The sequence below is a fragment of the Somniosus microcephalus genome, chromosome 11 (genome assembly GCF_052327205.1).
Source record: "Somniosus microcephalus isolate GS21.2 chromosome 11, FLI_Smic_1.0, whole genome shotgun sequence".
NCBI lineage: Eukaryota > Metazoa > Chordata > Chondrichthyes > Squaliformes > Somniosidae > Somniosus > Somniosus microcephalus.
In genome coordinates, this window is record NC_140997.1 from 6,507,743 (window position 1) to 6,521,791 (window position 14,049).

Genomic DNA, 14,049 nt, shown 5'->3' on the forward strand with positions numbered 1-14,049 from the left:
ATTGTACATGGGGTGTGGGAGGAGATTCAATGGGTGGGTAGAGTCTGTGATAGGGGAGATTGTACATGGGCTGTGGGAGGAGATTCAACATGTGGGTAGATTCCATGATAGGGGAGAGTGTACATGGGGTGTGGGAGGAGATTCAATGGGTGTGTAGAGTCCATGATAGGGGGGATTGTACATGGGGTGTGGGAGGAGATTCAATGGGAGGGTAGATTCCATGATAGGGGAGATTGTACATGGGGTGTGGGAGGAGAAACAATGGGTGCGTAGATTCCATGATAGGGGAGATTGTACATGGGGTGTGGGAGGATATTCAATGGGTGGGTAGAGTCCATGATAGGGGAGATTGTACATGGTGTGTGGGAGGAGAATCAATGGGTGGGTAGAGTCCATGATAGGGGAGATTGTACATGGGGTGTGGGAGGAGATTCAATGGGTGGATAGAGTCCATGATAGGGGAGATTTTACATGGGGTGTGGGAGGAGATTCAATGGGTGGATAGAGTCCATGATAGGGTAGATTGTACATGGGGTGTGGGAGGAGATTCAATGGGTGGGTAGACTCCATGATAGGGGAGAGTGTACATGGGGTGTGGGAGGAGAATCAATGGGTGGGTAGAGTCCTTGATAGGGGAGTTTGTACATGGGGTGTGGGAGGAGATTCAATGGGTGGGCAGAGTCTGTGATAGGGGAGATTGTACATGGGGTGTGGGAGGAGATTCCATGGGTGGGTAGAGTCTGTGATAGGGGAGATTGTACATGGGCTGTGGGAGGAGATTCAGTGGGTGAGTAGAGTCCATGATAGGGGAGAGAGTACATGGGGTGTGCGAGGAGATTCAATGGGTGGGTAGGCTCCATGATAGGGGGGATTGTACATGGGCTGTGGGAGGAGATTCAATGGGTGGGTAGAGTCTGTGATAGCGGAGATTGTACATGGGGTGTGGAAGGAGATTCAATGAGTGGGTAGAGTCCATGATAGGGGAGACTGTACATGGGGTGTGGGAGGAGATTCAATGCGTGGGTAGAGTCCATGATCGGGGAGATGGTACATGTAGTGTGGGAGGAGATTCAATGGGTGGGTAGAGTCCATGATAGGGGAGATTGTACATGGGCTGTGGGAGGAGATTCAATGGGTGGGTACAGTCTGTGATAGGGGAGATTGAACAAGGGGTGTGGGATGAGATTCAATGGGTGGGTAGAGTCTGTGATAGGGGAGATTGTACATGGGCTGTGGGAGGAGATTCAGTGGGTGGGCAGAGACGATGACAGGGGAGAGTGTACATGGGCTGTGGGAGGAGATTCAATGGGTGGGTAGAGTCCATGATAGGGGAGATTGTACAAGGGGTGTGGGAGGAGATTCAATGGGTGGGTAGAGTCTGTGATAGGGGAGATTGTACATGGGGTGTGGGAGGAGATTCAATGGATGGGTAGAGTCTGTGATAGGGGAGATTGTACATGGGCTGTGGGAGGAGATTCAATGGGTGGGCAGAGTCCATGATAGGGGAGATTGGACATGGGGTGTGGGAGGAGATTCAATGGGTGGGTAGAGTCTGTGATAGGGGAGAGTGTACATGGGCTGTGGGAGGATATTAATGGGTGGGTAGAGTCTGTGATGGGGGAGATTGTACATGGACTGTGGGAGGAGATTCAATGGGTGGGTAGAGTCCATGAAAGGAAAGATTGTACATGGGGTGTGGGAGGATATTCAATGGGTGGGTAGAGTCCGTGATAGGGGAGAGTGTACATGGGGTGTGGGAGGAGAATCAATGGGTGGGTAGAGTCCATGATAGGGGAGATTGTGCTTGGGGTGTGGGAGGAGATTCAATAGGTGCATAGAGTCCATGATAGGGGAGATTGTACATGGGGTGTGGGAGGAGATTCAATGGGTGGATAGAGTCCATGATAGGGGAGATTGTACATGGTGTGTGGGAGGAGATTCAATGGGTGGGTAGAGTCTGTGATAGGGGAGATTGTACATGGGCTGTGGGAGGAGATTCAACGTGTGGGTAGATTCCATGATAGGGGAGAGTGTACATGGGGTGTGGGAGGAGATTCAATGGGTGTGTAGAGTCCATGATAGGGGAGATTGTACATGGGGTGTGGGAGGATATTCAATGGGTGGGTAGAGTCCATGATAGGGGAGATTGTACATGGGGTGTGGGAGGAGAATCAATGGGTGGGTAGAGTCCTTGATAGGGGAGTTTGTACATGGGGTGTGGGAGGAGATTCAATGGGTGGGTAGAGTCTGTGATAGGGGAGATTGTACATGGGGTGTGGGAGGAGATTCAATGGGTGGGCAGAGTCTGTGATAGGGGAGATTGTACATGGGGTGTGGGAGGAGATTCCATGGGTGCGTAGAGTCTGTGATAGGGGAGATTGTACATGGGCTCTGGGAGGAGATTCAGTGGGTGGGTAGAGTCCATGATAGGGGAGAGTGTACATGGGGTGTGGGAGGAGATTCAATGGGTGGGTAGGCTCCATGTTAGGGGGGATTGTACATGGGCTGTGGGAGGAGATTCAATGGGTGGGTAGAGTCTGTGATAGGGGAGATTGTACATGGGCTGTGGGAGGAGATTCAATGGGTGGGTACAGTCTGTGATAGGGGAGATTGAACAAGGGGTGTGGGATGAGATTCAATGGGTGGGTAGAGTCTGTCATAGGGGAGATTGTACATGGGCTGTGGGAGGAGATTCAGTGGGTGGGTAGAGTCGATGACAGGGGAGAGCGTACATGGGCTGTGGGAGGAGATTCAATGGGTGGGTAGAGTCCATGATAGGGGAGATTGTACAAGGGGTGTGGGAGGAGATTCAATGGGTGGGTAGAGTCTGTGATAAGGGAGATTGTACATGGGGTGTGGGAGGAGATTAAATGGGTGGGTAGAGTCCATGATAGGGGAGATTGTACATGGGCTGTGGGAGGAGATTCAATGGGTGGGTAGAGTCTGTGAAAGGGGAGATTGTGCATGGGCTGTGGGAGGAGATTCAATGGGTGGGTAGAGTCTGTGAAAGGGGAGATTGTGCATGGGCTGTGGGAGGAGATTCAATGGGTGGGTAGAGTCCATGATAGGGGAGATTGTACATGGGGTGTGGGAGGAGATTCACTGGGTGGGTAGAGTCTGTGATAGGGGAGAGTGTACATGGGCTGTGGGAGGATATCAATGGGTGGGTAGAGTCTGTGATAGGGGAGATTGTACATGGGCTGTGGGAGGAGATTCAATGGGTGGGTAGAGTCCATGATAGGGGAGATTGTACATGGGGTGTGGGAGGCGATTCATTGGGTGGGTAGAGTCTGTGATAGGGGAGGTTGTACATGGGGTGTGGGAGGAGATTCAATGGGTGGGTAGAGTCCATGATAGGGTAGATTGTACATCGGGTATGGGAGGAGATTCAATTGGGGAGTAGAGTCCATGATAAGGGAGATTGTACATGGGGTGTGGGAGGACATTAAATGGGTGGGTAGAGTCTGTGATAAGGGAGATTGTACATGGGCGGTGGGAGGAGATTCAATGGGTGGGTAGAGTCCATGATAGGGGAGATTGTACATGGGGTGTGGGAGGAGATTCAATGGGTGGGTAGAGTCTGTGATAAGGGAGATTGTACATGGGGTGTGGGAGGAGATTCAATGGGTGGGTAGAGTCCATGGTAGGGGACATTGCACATGGGGTGTGGGAGGAGATTCAATGGGTGGGTAGAGTCCATGATAGGGGAGATTGTACATGGGGTGTGGGAGGAGATTCAATTGGTGGGTAGAATCCATGATAAGGGAGATTGTACATGGGGTGTGGGAGGAGATTCAATGGGTGGGTAGAGTCCATGATAGGGGAGATTGTACATGGGGTGTGGGAGCAGATTCAATTGGTGGGTAGAGTCCATGATAAGGGAGATTGTACATGGGGTGTGGGAGAAGATTCAATGGGTGGGTAGACTCCATGATAGGGGAGATTGTACATGGGCTGTGGGAGGAGATTAAATGGATGGGTAGAGTCTGTGATAAGGGAGATTGTACCTGGGCTGTGGGAGGAGATTCAATGCGTGGGTAGAGTCCATGATAGGGGAGATTGTACATGGGGTGTGGGAGGAGATTCAATGGGTGGGTAGCGTCCATGATAGGGGAGAGTGTACATGGGCTGTGGGAGGAGATTCAATGGGTGGGTAGAGCCCATGAAAGGGGAGATTGTACATGGGGTGTGGCGGGAAATTCAATGGGTGGGTAGAGTCTGTGATAGGGGAGATTGTACATGGGCTGTGAGAGGAGATTCAATGGGTGGGTAGATTCCATGATAGGGGAGATTGTACATGGGGTGTGGGAGGAGATTCATTGGGTGGGTAGAGTCCATGATAGGGGAGAGTGTACATGGGCTGTGGGAGGAGATTCATTGGGTGGGTAGAGTCCATGATAGGGGAGATTGTACATGGGGTGTGGGAGGAGATTCAATGGGTGGGTAGAGTCTGTGATATGGGAGATTGTACATGGGCTGTGAGAGGAGATTCAATGGGTGGGTATAGTCCATGATAGGGGAGATTGTACATGGGCTGTGGGAGGAGATTCATTGGGTGGGTAGAGTCCATGATAGGGGAGAGTGTACATGGGGTGTGGGAGGAGATTCAATGGGTGGGTAGAGTCTGTGATAGGGGAGATTGTACATGGGCTGCGGGAGGAGATTCATTGGGTGGGTAGAGTCCATGATAGGGGAGAGAGTACATGGGGTGTGGGAGGAGATTCAATGGGAGGGTAGAGTCCGTGATAGGGAAGATTGTACATGGGGTGTGGGTGGAGATTCAATGGGTAGGTAGAGTCCGTGATAGGGGTGATTGTACATGGGGTGTGGGAGGAGATTCAATGGGTGGGTAGAGTCTGTGATAGGGGAGAGTGTACATGGGGTGTGGGAGGAGATTCAATGGGTGGGTACAGTCCGTGATAGGGGAGATTGTACATGGGGTGTGGGAGGAGATTCAATGGGTGGGTAGAGTCTGTGATAGGGGAGATTGTACATGGGTTGTGGGAGGAGATTCAATGAGTGGGTAGGGTCTGTGATAGGGGAGATTGTACAGGGGTGTGGGAGGAGATTCAATGGGTGGGTAGAGTCTGTGATAAGGGAGATTGTACATGGGGTGTGGGAGGAGATTCAATGGGTGGGTAGAGTCCATGATAGGGGAGATTGTACATGGGGTGTGGGAGGAGATTCAATGGGTGGGTAGAGTCCATGATAGGGGAGAGTGTACATGGGGTGTGGGAGGAGATTCAATGGGTGTGTAGAGTCCATGATAGGGGGGATTGTACATGGGGTGTGGGAGGAGATTCAATGGGAGGGTAGATTCCATGATAGGGGAGATTGTACATGGGGTGTGGGAGGAGAAACAATGGGTGGGTAGAGTCCATGATAGGAAAGATTGTACATGGGGTGTGGGAGGAGATTCAATGGGTGGGTAGAGTCTGTGATAAGGGAGATTGTAAATGGGGTGTGGGAGGAGATTCAATGGGTGGGTAGAGTCCATGATAGGGGAGATTGTACATGGGGTGTGGGAGGAGATTCAATGGGTGGGTAGAGTCCATGATAGGGGAGAGTGTACATGGGGTGTGGGAGGAGATTCAATGGGTGTGTAGAGTCCATGATAGGGGGGATTGTACATGGGGTGTGGGAGGAGATTCAATGGGAGGGTAGATTCCATGATAGGGGAGATTGTACATGGGGTGTGGGAGGAGAAACAATGGGTGGGTAGAGTCCATGATAGGAAAGATTGTACATGGGGTGTGGGAGGAGATTCAGTGGGTGGGTAGAGTCCATGATAGGGGAGATTGTACATGGGGTGTGGGAGGAGATTCAATTGGTGGGTAGAGTCCATGATAAGGGAGATTGTACATGGGGTGTGGGAGGAGATTCAATGGGTGGGTAGAGTCCCTGATAGGGGAGATTGTACGTGGGCTGTGGGAGGTGATTAAATGAGTGGGTAGAGTGGGTAGAGCCTAGCCAGGAAGTGAGTGAGCCTTCCAGGGCCGACCAGACACATACCCCGGGATCACACAGCCAGATACAACCAAAAGATAAATTTTATCAATTAGAGATAGAGATGGTTAAACTTAGAGAGGAGGTCCTCAAATTGAATGACAAACAAAAGCAGGAGAGGGAGAGACACAAGAGAGAGCTGAATAGACTTGATAACCAGGTGAATCTACTTAAGAATCAGGTGAAAGAGCTGCAGGAAAAAGAAGAGAGCCATAGAGGAGAGAAAACACCATTAGACCAGCAACCAGAGACTAGAGATAAGACAAGACAGAGCCGGACGGAACGGCTGCACTCCCACACGGAACAAAAGCAACAGACACACAATACAAGGGGTGCCACACAGACCGACCAGCATGCTGACTCGCAATCTTCCCCCACCACCATGGAACCACAAGCGAGCCGCTCACAAGAGGTACGCACACACCAGACACCCCAGCCCAGCACACACACTATGAGTCCAGGCGAAAGCCACCAGACAGTAAACACAAACAAGGCTGACGTCGTAATACTCATAGACTCAAATGGGAAATTTCTATGGGAGAAAAAGCTCTTCCCTAGAAGTAAAGTAGAAAAGATTTGGTGCCCAACAACAGACAGAGCCATGGGATGGCTGACCAAAGCCAGATTAGGCTCCCCCCAACACATAATAATACACACAGGCACAAATGACCTAAAGGCCAAACAGAAAGAGGTAGCAACATCGCTCAGAGCAATGATTAGGAAGGCAAGCAGTACATTTCCAAACACTAGAATCACTGTTTCCACAATATTGCCGAGAACAGACTTCAACAACAAGACAATTCATGAGATAAATGCCAGCATAGCAACAGAATGCGAATCAAACCACAACGTACACCTGGCCCAACACCCCACCCTCGATGAAGAATGTCTTTACGACCACGTCCACATCCAAAGGCAAAAAATATCGATCTTTGCTAAAGCCCTGAAGGACGTCGCTTTTAACCGGGTCCATACCCAGACTCCAAGAGGACCCCCCCCCGACCACCAGAGATCAGCGGGGTACATATCAGGAACACTACAAAGACCACCACCACACCAACCGAGACCGGAGAGGATCCCCATGCAAAACAACATTATCAGACCTGCACCACTCCTGTCCCACAGGGGAATAGGACCGCTACCAGCCAGACAGAGGGAGAGATGCACAGGACGTACGCAATACCTCAGACAGAAACAATCCATTAAGAGACAATAAGCAGATGTGCAGCAGCATCTACTTCCGCCTTATGGATCAAGGACTAATTAATAGAAAGAACTGTAACCAAATTGTATTAACTTTTGTAGACAACTGGGGTGATCTTTTTTTTCCCCACACTTAGACACGACAAACACGTACCACTCTTTAACCTATCATAGAAAAAGATCAAACTTAACATGAAATCCTTATATATTTCGACCTGGAATATCCAAGGTCTACGCTCTTCACTGCGAGAAGTGAAGAGTAGGACCCCAGAGTTCATAGAGGAAACTAAAGATCTAGATATTATCATTTTACAGGAAACTTGGTATAAAGGAAAAGGACACACCGGCTGTCCCCAAGGGTACACTGAGCTAGTGGTCCCCTCCAATAAATTACCAAGTGTAACCCAAGGCAGAGACTCCGGAGGCATACTGATCTGGTTTAAAACAGAACTTAAGAATTACATCAAATTTATAAAAAAGGGCGAAAACCATATGTGGCTCAAACTTGAGAGGGAGATTATCTCAAACACCCAAGATGTTTACATTTGCGCACTTTATATCCCTCCAATCGATTCCCCGTACTACAAAGAGGACACCTTCTCCAACATGGAGGGGGAAATTATCCAATACCAGGCCCAGGGGAACGTGTTGATCTGTGGGGACCTCAATTCAAGAACGGGCGAAGAACCAGACTTCACCAATAATCAGGGAAACAATTACGTATTCGGGAATAACCACTTTGACATCCCTTCCCTTCCATACAGGCATAACTGCGACAAGCAGTCAAATACCAATGGTAAACAGCTACTACAGCTCTGTCGAAACCTGGGTCTGTACATTGTCAATGGTAGGTTCATAGGAGACCTCCTAGGAAGATCGACCTATTGCTCACCTCTTGGCTGCAGCACAGTAGACTATATGATTACAGACTTAGACCCATCCTCTTTCAGAGCATTCACAGTCAAACCACAAACAACACTGTCAGATCACAGTCAAATTACTATGTTTCTCAAAAAGACAGAAACAAACAACATAGAAACACAACCCAGTAAACTGTACAACACCAAAAAATCGTACAGATGGGCCAAAAACGACACGGAAAAATACCAGAAAACAATTAGCAATGCATCAACTCAAGCTCTCTTAGACACCTTTCTGGATAACATATACACTCACAATAAAGAAGGCGTAAACCGGGCAGTTAGTAAACTAAACAATATTTTTGATAATTTGGCAACAAATGCAAACTTGAAAGCTCGCAAGAACAAACCCAAAACAAAAAACTATGAAAAATGGTTTGACCATGATTGCCATAACATGAGGAAAAAACTTAGAAAACTATTAAACCAAAAACACAGACATCCAGAAAACGAGGAAATACGCCTTACTTATTGTCAGACGCTAACACAATACAGAAACACACTCAGGACCAAAAAAGAGCAATTTATTAAGAATACACTCAGCTCCATGGAGGAATCCATTGAGTCGAATTGTTTCTGGGACAACTTGAAAACACTACACAAAAAACAACACGACGATTTGTCCATTCAAAATGGGGACACATGGGTAAACCACTTTGAAAAATTATACCAGAAAAACACACTAGGACCAGAGCAACACCAAATACGCAAAAAACTTGAAAAGCTTGAAATGGCCATAAAAGATAACCAAAACCCGCTAGACGCCATAATAACAGAAAAAGAACTTCTTGAAAAACTCAAGGACCTGCGACCAGGAAAAGCTTGCGGGACAGACGGCATACTAAACGAGATGATTAAACACGCAGACGACAAACTGAAACTGGCTATCCTAAAACTCTTCAACTTGGTTCTGAGTGTCGGTTATTTCCCTGACATCTGGAACAAAGGACTCATAACACCCATATACAAAAGTGGGGACAAAATCGACCCAAACAACTATCGAGGCATCTGTGTAAACAGTAACCTGGGGAAGGTATTCTGTAGCATCATAAACAAAAGACTTATAAACTTCCTTGAAGAGCACAATGTCTTGAGTAAAAGCCAAATTGGATTCCTGCCAAACTATAGAACATCCGATCATATCTTCACCCTACAGACCCTAATTGACAAACACGTTCACCATAACAAAAGCAAAATCTACGCATGCTTTGTAGATTTCCAGAAGGCTTTCGACTCCATCTGGCATGACGGTTTATTCCTGAAACTTATCGAAAGCGGGGTAGGAGGTAAAACATATGATGTAATTAAATCAATGTATACAAACAATAAATGTGCAGTTAAAATTGGAGACAAACAAACAAAATACTTCCCACAGGGGCGGGGGGTGACGCAGGGCTCGCCAATCTCACCGACACTCTTTAATATTTACATTAATGGATTGGCAAAACTACTTGAACAATCTACAGCACCCGGCCTCACCCTATATGAATCCAAGGTTAAATTCCTCCTCTATGCCGACGACCTGGTTCTGCTGTCACCAACTAAGGAGGGTCTACAGCAGAACCTGGACCTGCTGGAGTCGTACTGCCAGACTTGGGCCCTGACAATAAATCCCCAAAAAACCAAAGTCCTTGTGTTCCAGCAAAGATCCAAACAACATGGACCCACAATAAAGTTCACAGTAGGAACAACCAAAATTGAACAAACCACTCACTACACATACTTGGGCTTAAAAATCAGTTCTACGGGAAACTTCAAACTGGCTGTGAATGAACTGAAAGAGAAAGCAAGAAGGGCTTTCTATGCCATCAAAAAATCAATCCAAATAGAAATCCCAATTAGCATTTGGCTCAAAATTTTCAAATCAGTAATTGAACCAATTGCACTCTATGGCAGTGAGGTCTGGGGACCACTAACACAACAAGATTTTGCAAAATGGGACAAACATCCAATTGAGATCCTACATGCGGAATTCTGTAAAAGTATCCTCCGGACTCAAAGGAAAACAGTAAACAACGCATGCAGGGCGGAACTAGGCCAATACCCATTAATAATCACTATCCAAAAAAGAGCCACCAAATTTTGGAATCACCTACAAATGAGCAACCCCCAATGCTATCACTACGACGCCCTGAAATGCCAAGAGCTGACCATAAAGAAGAATACCCTCAGTCAACTAGTCCTGGGACTCAATAAAGTAACTAATAACAATACTAACAATAACCAGCCCCAGGACAGTGACAGGGTAACACAAAGAATTCGAACCAACACAATCGTCGCTAAGCAAAAGGAAAAATATCTGTCATATTGGGCAGAAACAACAAAAACCCAAAGCAAACTCAATTGCTACTTGGCCCTAAACAGACAATACAACATAGCTGATTACCTGACCATGGTAAAGGATAACAAACTGAGAAGAACCTTGACAAGGTACAGACTTAGCGAACATAGCCTAGCGATCGAAAAAGGCAGACACAGGCAGACCAGGCTGCCAAGAGAAGACAGGATATGCTCTCACTGCAGTCAGGGAGTAGTTGAGACAGAGATGCACTTCCTCACAGCCTGTGGAAAATATCAGGGCATCAGAGAGAATTTCTATCAAAAATTCTCACAAATATGCCCTGAATTCAGAAATCTGACTGACAACCAAAAACTCCCATTCCTACTGGGGGAGGAGAGAAGCTGTGTAACACTGGCGGCACACTATGTTACAGCTTGCCATGAACAGAGGGACAACCAGTAAACTAAGACAAGAGTATATATAAACAAGGCGAAAATATATTTATAAACTCAGGGATATACCTGTTTATACACTGTATGAATGGAACCGCGTTTATGTGTTCAACCATAAATGTATTTTAATGCTTTGGCAACATAAGATGTACCTTATCATGCCAATAAAGCGATTTGTATTGTATTATTGTATTGTCTGTGATAAGGGAGATTGTACCTGGGCGGTGGGAGGAGATTCAATGGGTGGGTAGAGTCCATGATAGGGGAGATTTTACATGGGGTGAGGGAGGAGATTCAATGGGTTGGTAGCGTCCATGATAGGGGAGAGTGTACATGGGCTGTGGGAGGAGATTCAATGGGTGGGTAGAGTCCATGATAGGAAAGATTGTACATGGGGTGTGGGAGGCTATTCAATGGGTGGGTAGAGTCCATGATAGGGGAGATTGTACATGGGGTGTGGGAGGAGAATCAATGCGTGGGTAGAGTCCATGATAGGGGAGATTGTACATGGGGTGTGGGAGGAGATTCAATGGGTGGATAGAGTCCATGATAGGGGAGATTGTACATGGGGTGTGGGAGGAGATTCAATGGGTGGATAGAGTCCATGATAGGGGAGATTGTACATGGGGTGTGGGAGGAGATTCAATGGGTGGGTAGAGTCTGTGATAGGGGAGATTGTACATGGGCTGTGGGAGGAGATTCAACGTGTGGGTAGATTCCATGATAGGGGAGAGTGTACATGGGGTGTGGGAGGAGATTCAATGGGTGTGCAGAGCCCATGATAGGGGGGATTGTACATGGGGTGTGGGAGGAGATTCAATGGGAGGGTAGATTCCATGATAGGGGAGATTGTACATGGGGTGTGGGAGGAGAAACAATGGGTGGGTAGAGTCCATGATAGGAAAGATTGTACATGGGGTGTGGGAGAATATTCAATGGGTGGGTAGAGTCCATGATAGGGGAGATTGTACATGGGGTGTGGGAGGAGAATCAATGGGTGGGTAGAGTCCATGATAGGGGAGATTGTACATGGGGTGTGGGAGGAGATTCAACGGGTGGATAGAGTCCATGATAGGGTAGATTGTACATGGGGTGTGGGAGGAGATTCATTGGGTGGGTAGAGTCCATGATAGGGGAGAGTGTACATGGGGTGTGGGAGGAGAATCAATGGGTGGGTAGAGTCCTTGATAGGGGAGTTTGTACATGGGGTGTGGGAGGAGATTCAATGGGTGGGCAGAGTCTGTGATAGGGGAGATTGTACATGGGGTGTGGGAGGAGATTCCATGGGTGGGTAGAGTCTGTGATAGGGTTGATTGTACATGGGCTGTGGGAGGAGATTCAGTGGGTGGGTAGAGTCCATGATAGGGTAGAGTGTACATGGGGTGTGGGAGGAGATTCAATGGGTGGGTAGACTCCATGATAGAGGGGATTGTACATGGGCTGTGGGAGGAGATTCAATGGGTGGGTAGAGTCTGTGATAGCGGAGATTGTACATGGGGTGTGGAAGGAGATTCAATGAGTGGGTAGAGTCCATGATAGGGGAGACTGTACATGGGGTGTGGGAGGAGATACAATGCGTGGGTAGAGTCCATGATAGGGGAGATTGTACATGTAGTGTGGGAGGAGATTCAATGGGTGGGTAGAGTCCATGATAGGGGAGACTGTACATGGGGTGTGGGAGGAGATACAATGCGTGGGTAGAGTCCATGATAGGGGAGATTGTACATGTAGTGTGGGAGGAGATTCAATGGGTGGGTAGAGTCCATGATAGGGGAGAATGTACATGGGCTGTGGGAGGAGATTCAATGGGTGGGTAGAGTCTGTGATAGGGGAGATTGTACATGGGCTGTGGGAGGAGATTCAATGGGTGGGTGGAGTCGATGACAGGGGAGAGTGTACATGGGCTGTGGGAGGAGATTCAATGGGTGGGTAGAGTCTGTGATAGGGGAGATTGTACATGGGGTGTGGGAGGAGATTCAATGGGTGGGTAGAGTCTGTGATAGGGGAGATTGTACATGGGGTGTGGGAGGAGATTCAATGGGTGGGTAGAGTCTGTGAAAGGGGAGATTGTGCATGGGCTGTGGGAGGAGATTCAATGGGTGGGTAGAGTCCATGATAGGGGAGATTGTACATGGGGTATGGGAGGAGATTCAATGGGTGGGTAGAGTCTGTGATAGGGGAGAGTGTACATGGGCTGTGGGAGGATATCAATGGGTGGGTAGAGTCTGTGATAGGGGAGATTGTACATGGGCTGTGAGAGGAGATTCAATGGGTGGGTAGAGTCCATGATAGGGGAGATTGTACATGGGGAGTGGGAGGCGATTCATTGGGTGGGTAGAGTCTGTGATAGGGGAGGTTGTACATGGGGTGTGGGAGGAGATTCAATGGGTGGGTAGAGTCCATGATAGGGTAGATTGTACATCGGGTGTGGGAGGAGATTCAATTGGGGGGTAGAGTCCATGATAAGGGAGATTGTACATGGGGTGTGGGAGGACATTAAATGGGTGGGTAGAGTCTGTGATAAGGGAGATTGTACATGGGCGGTGGGAGGAGATTCAATGGGTGGGTAGAGTCCATGATAGGGGAGATTGTACATGGGGTGTGGGAGGAGATTCAATGGGTGGGTAGACTCTGTGATAGGGGAGATTGTACATGGGGTGTGGGAGGAGATTCAATGGGTGGGTAGAGTCCATGGTAGGGGACATTGTACATGGGGTGTGGGAGGAGATTCAATGGGTGGGTAGAGTCCATGATAGGGGAGATTGTACATGGGGTGTGGGAGGAGATTCAATTGGTGGGTAGAATCCATGATAAGCGAGATTGTACATGGGGTGTGGGAGGAGATTCAATGGGTGGGTGGAGTCCATGATAGAGGAGATTGTACATGGGGTGTGGGAGCAGATTCAATTGGTGGGTAGAGTCCATGATAAGGGAGATTGTACATGGGGTGTGGGAGGAGATTCAATGGGTGGGTAGACTCCATGATAGGGGAGATTGTACATGGGCTGTGGGAGGAGATTAAATGGGTGGGTAGAGTCTGTGATAAGGGAGATTGTACCTGGGCGGTGGGAGGAGATTAAATGCGTGGGTAGAGTCCATGATAGGGGAGATTGTACATGGGGTGTGGGAGGAGATTCAATGGGTGGGTAGCGTCCATGATAGGGGAGAGTGTACATGGGCTGTGGGA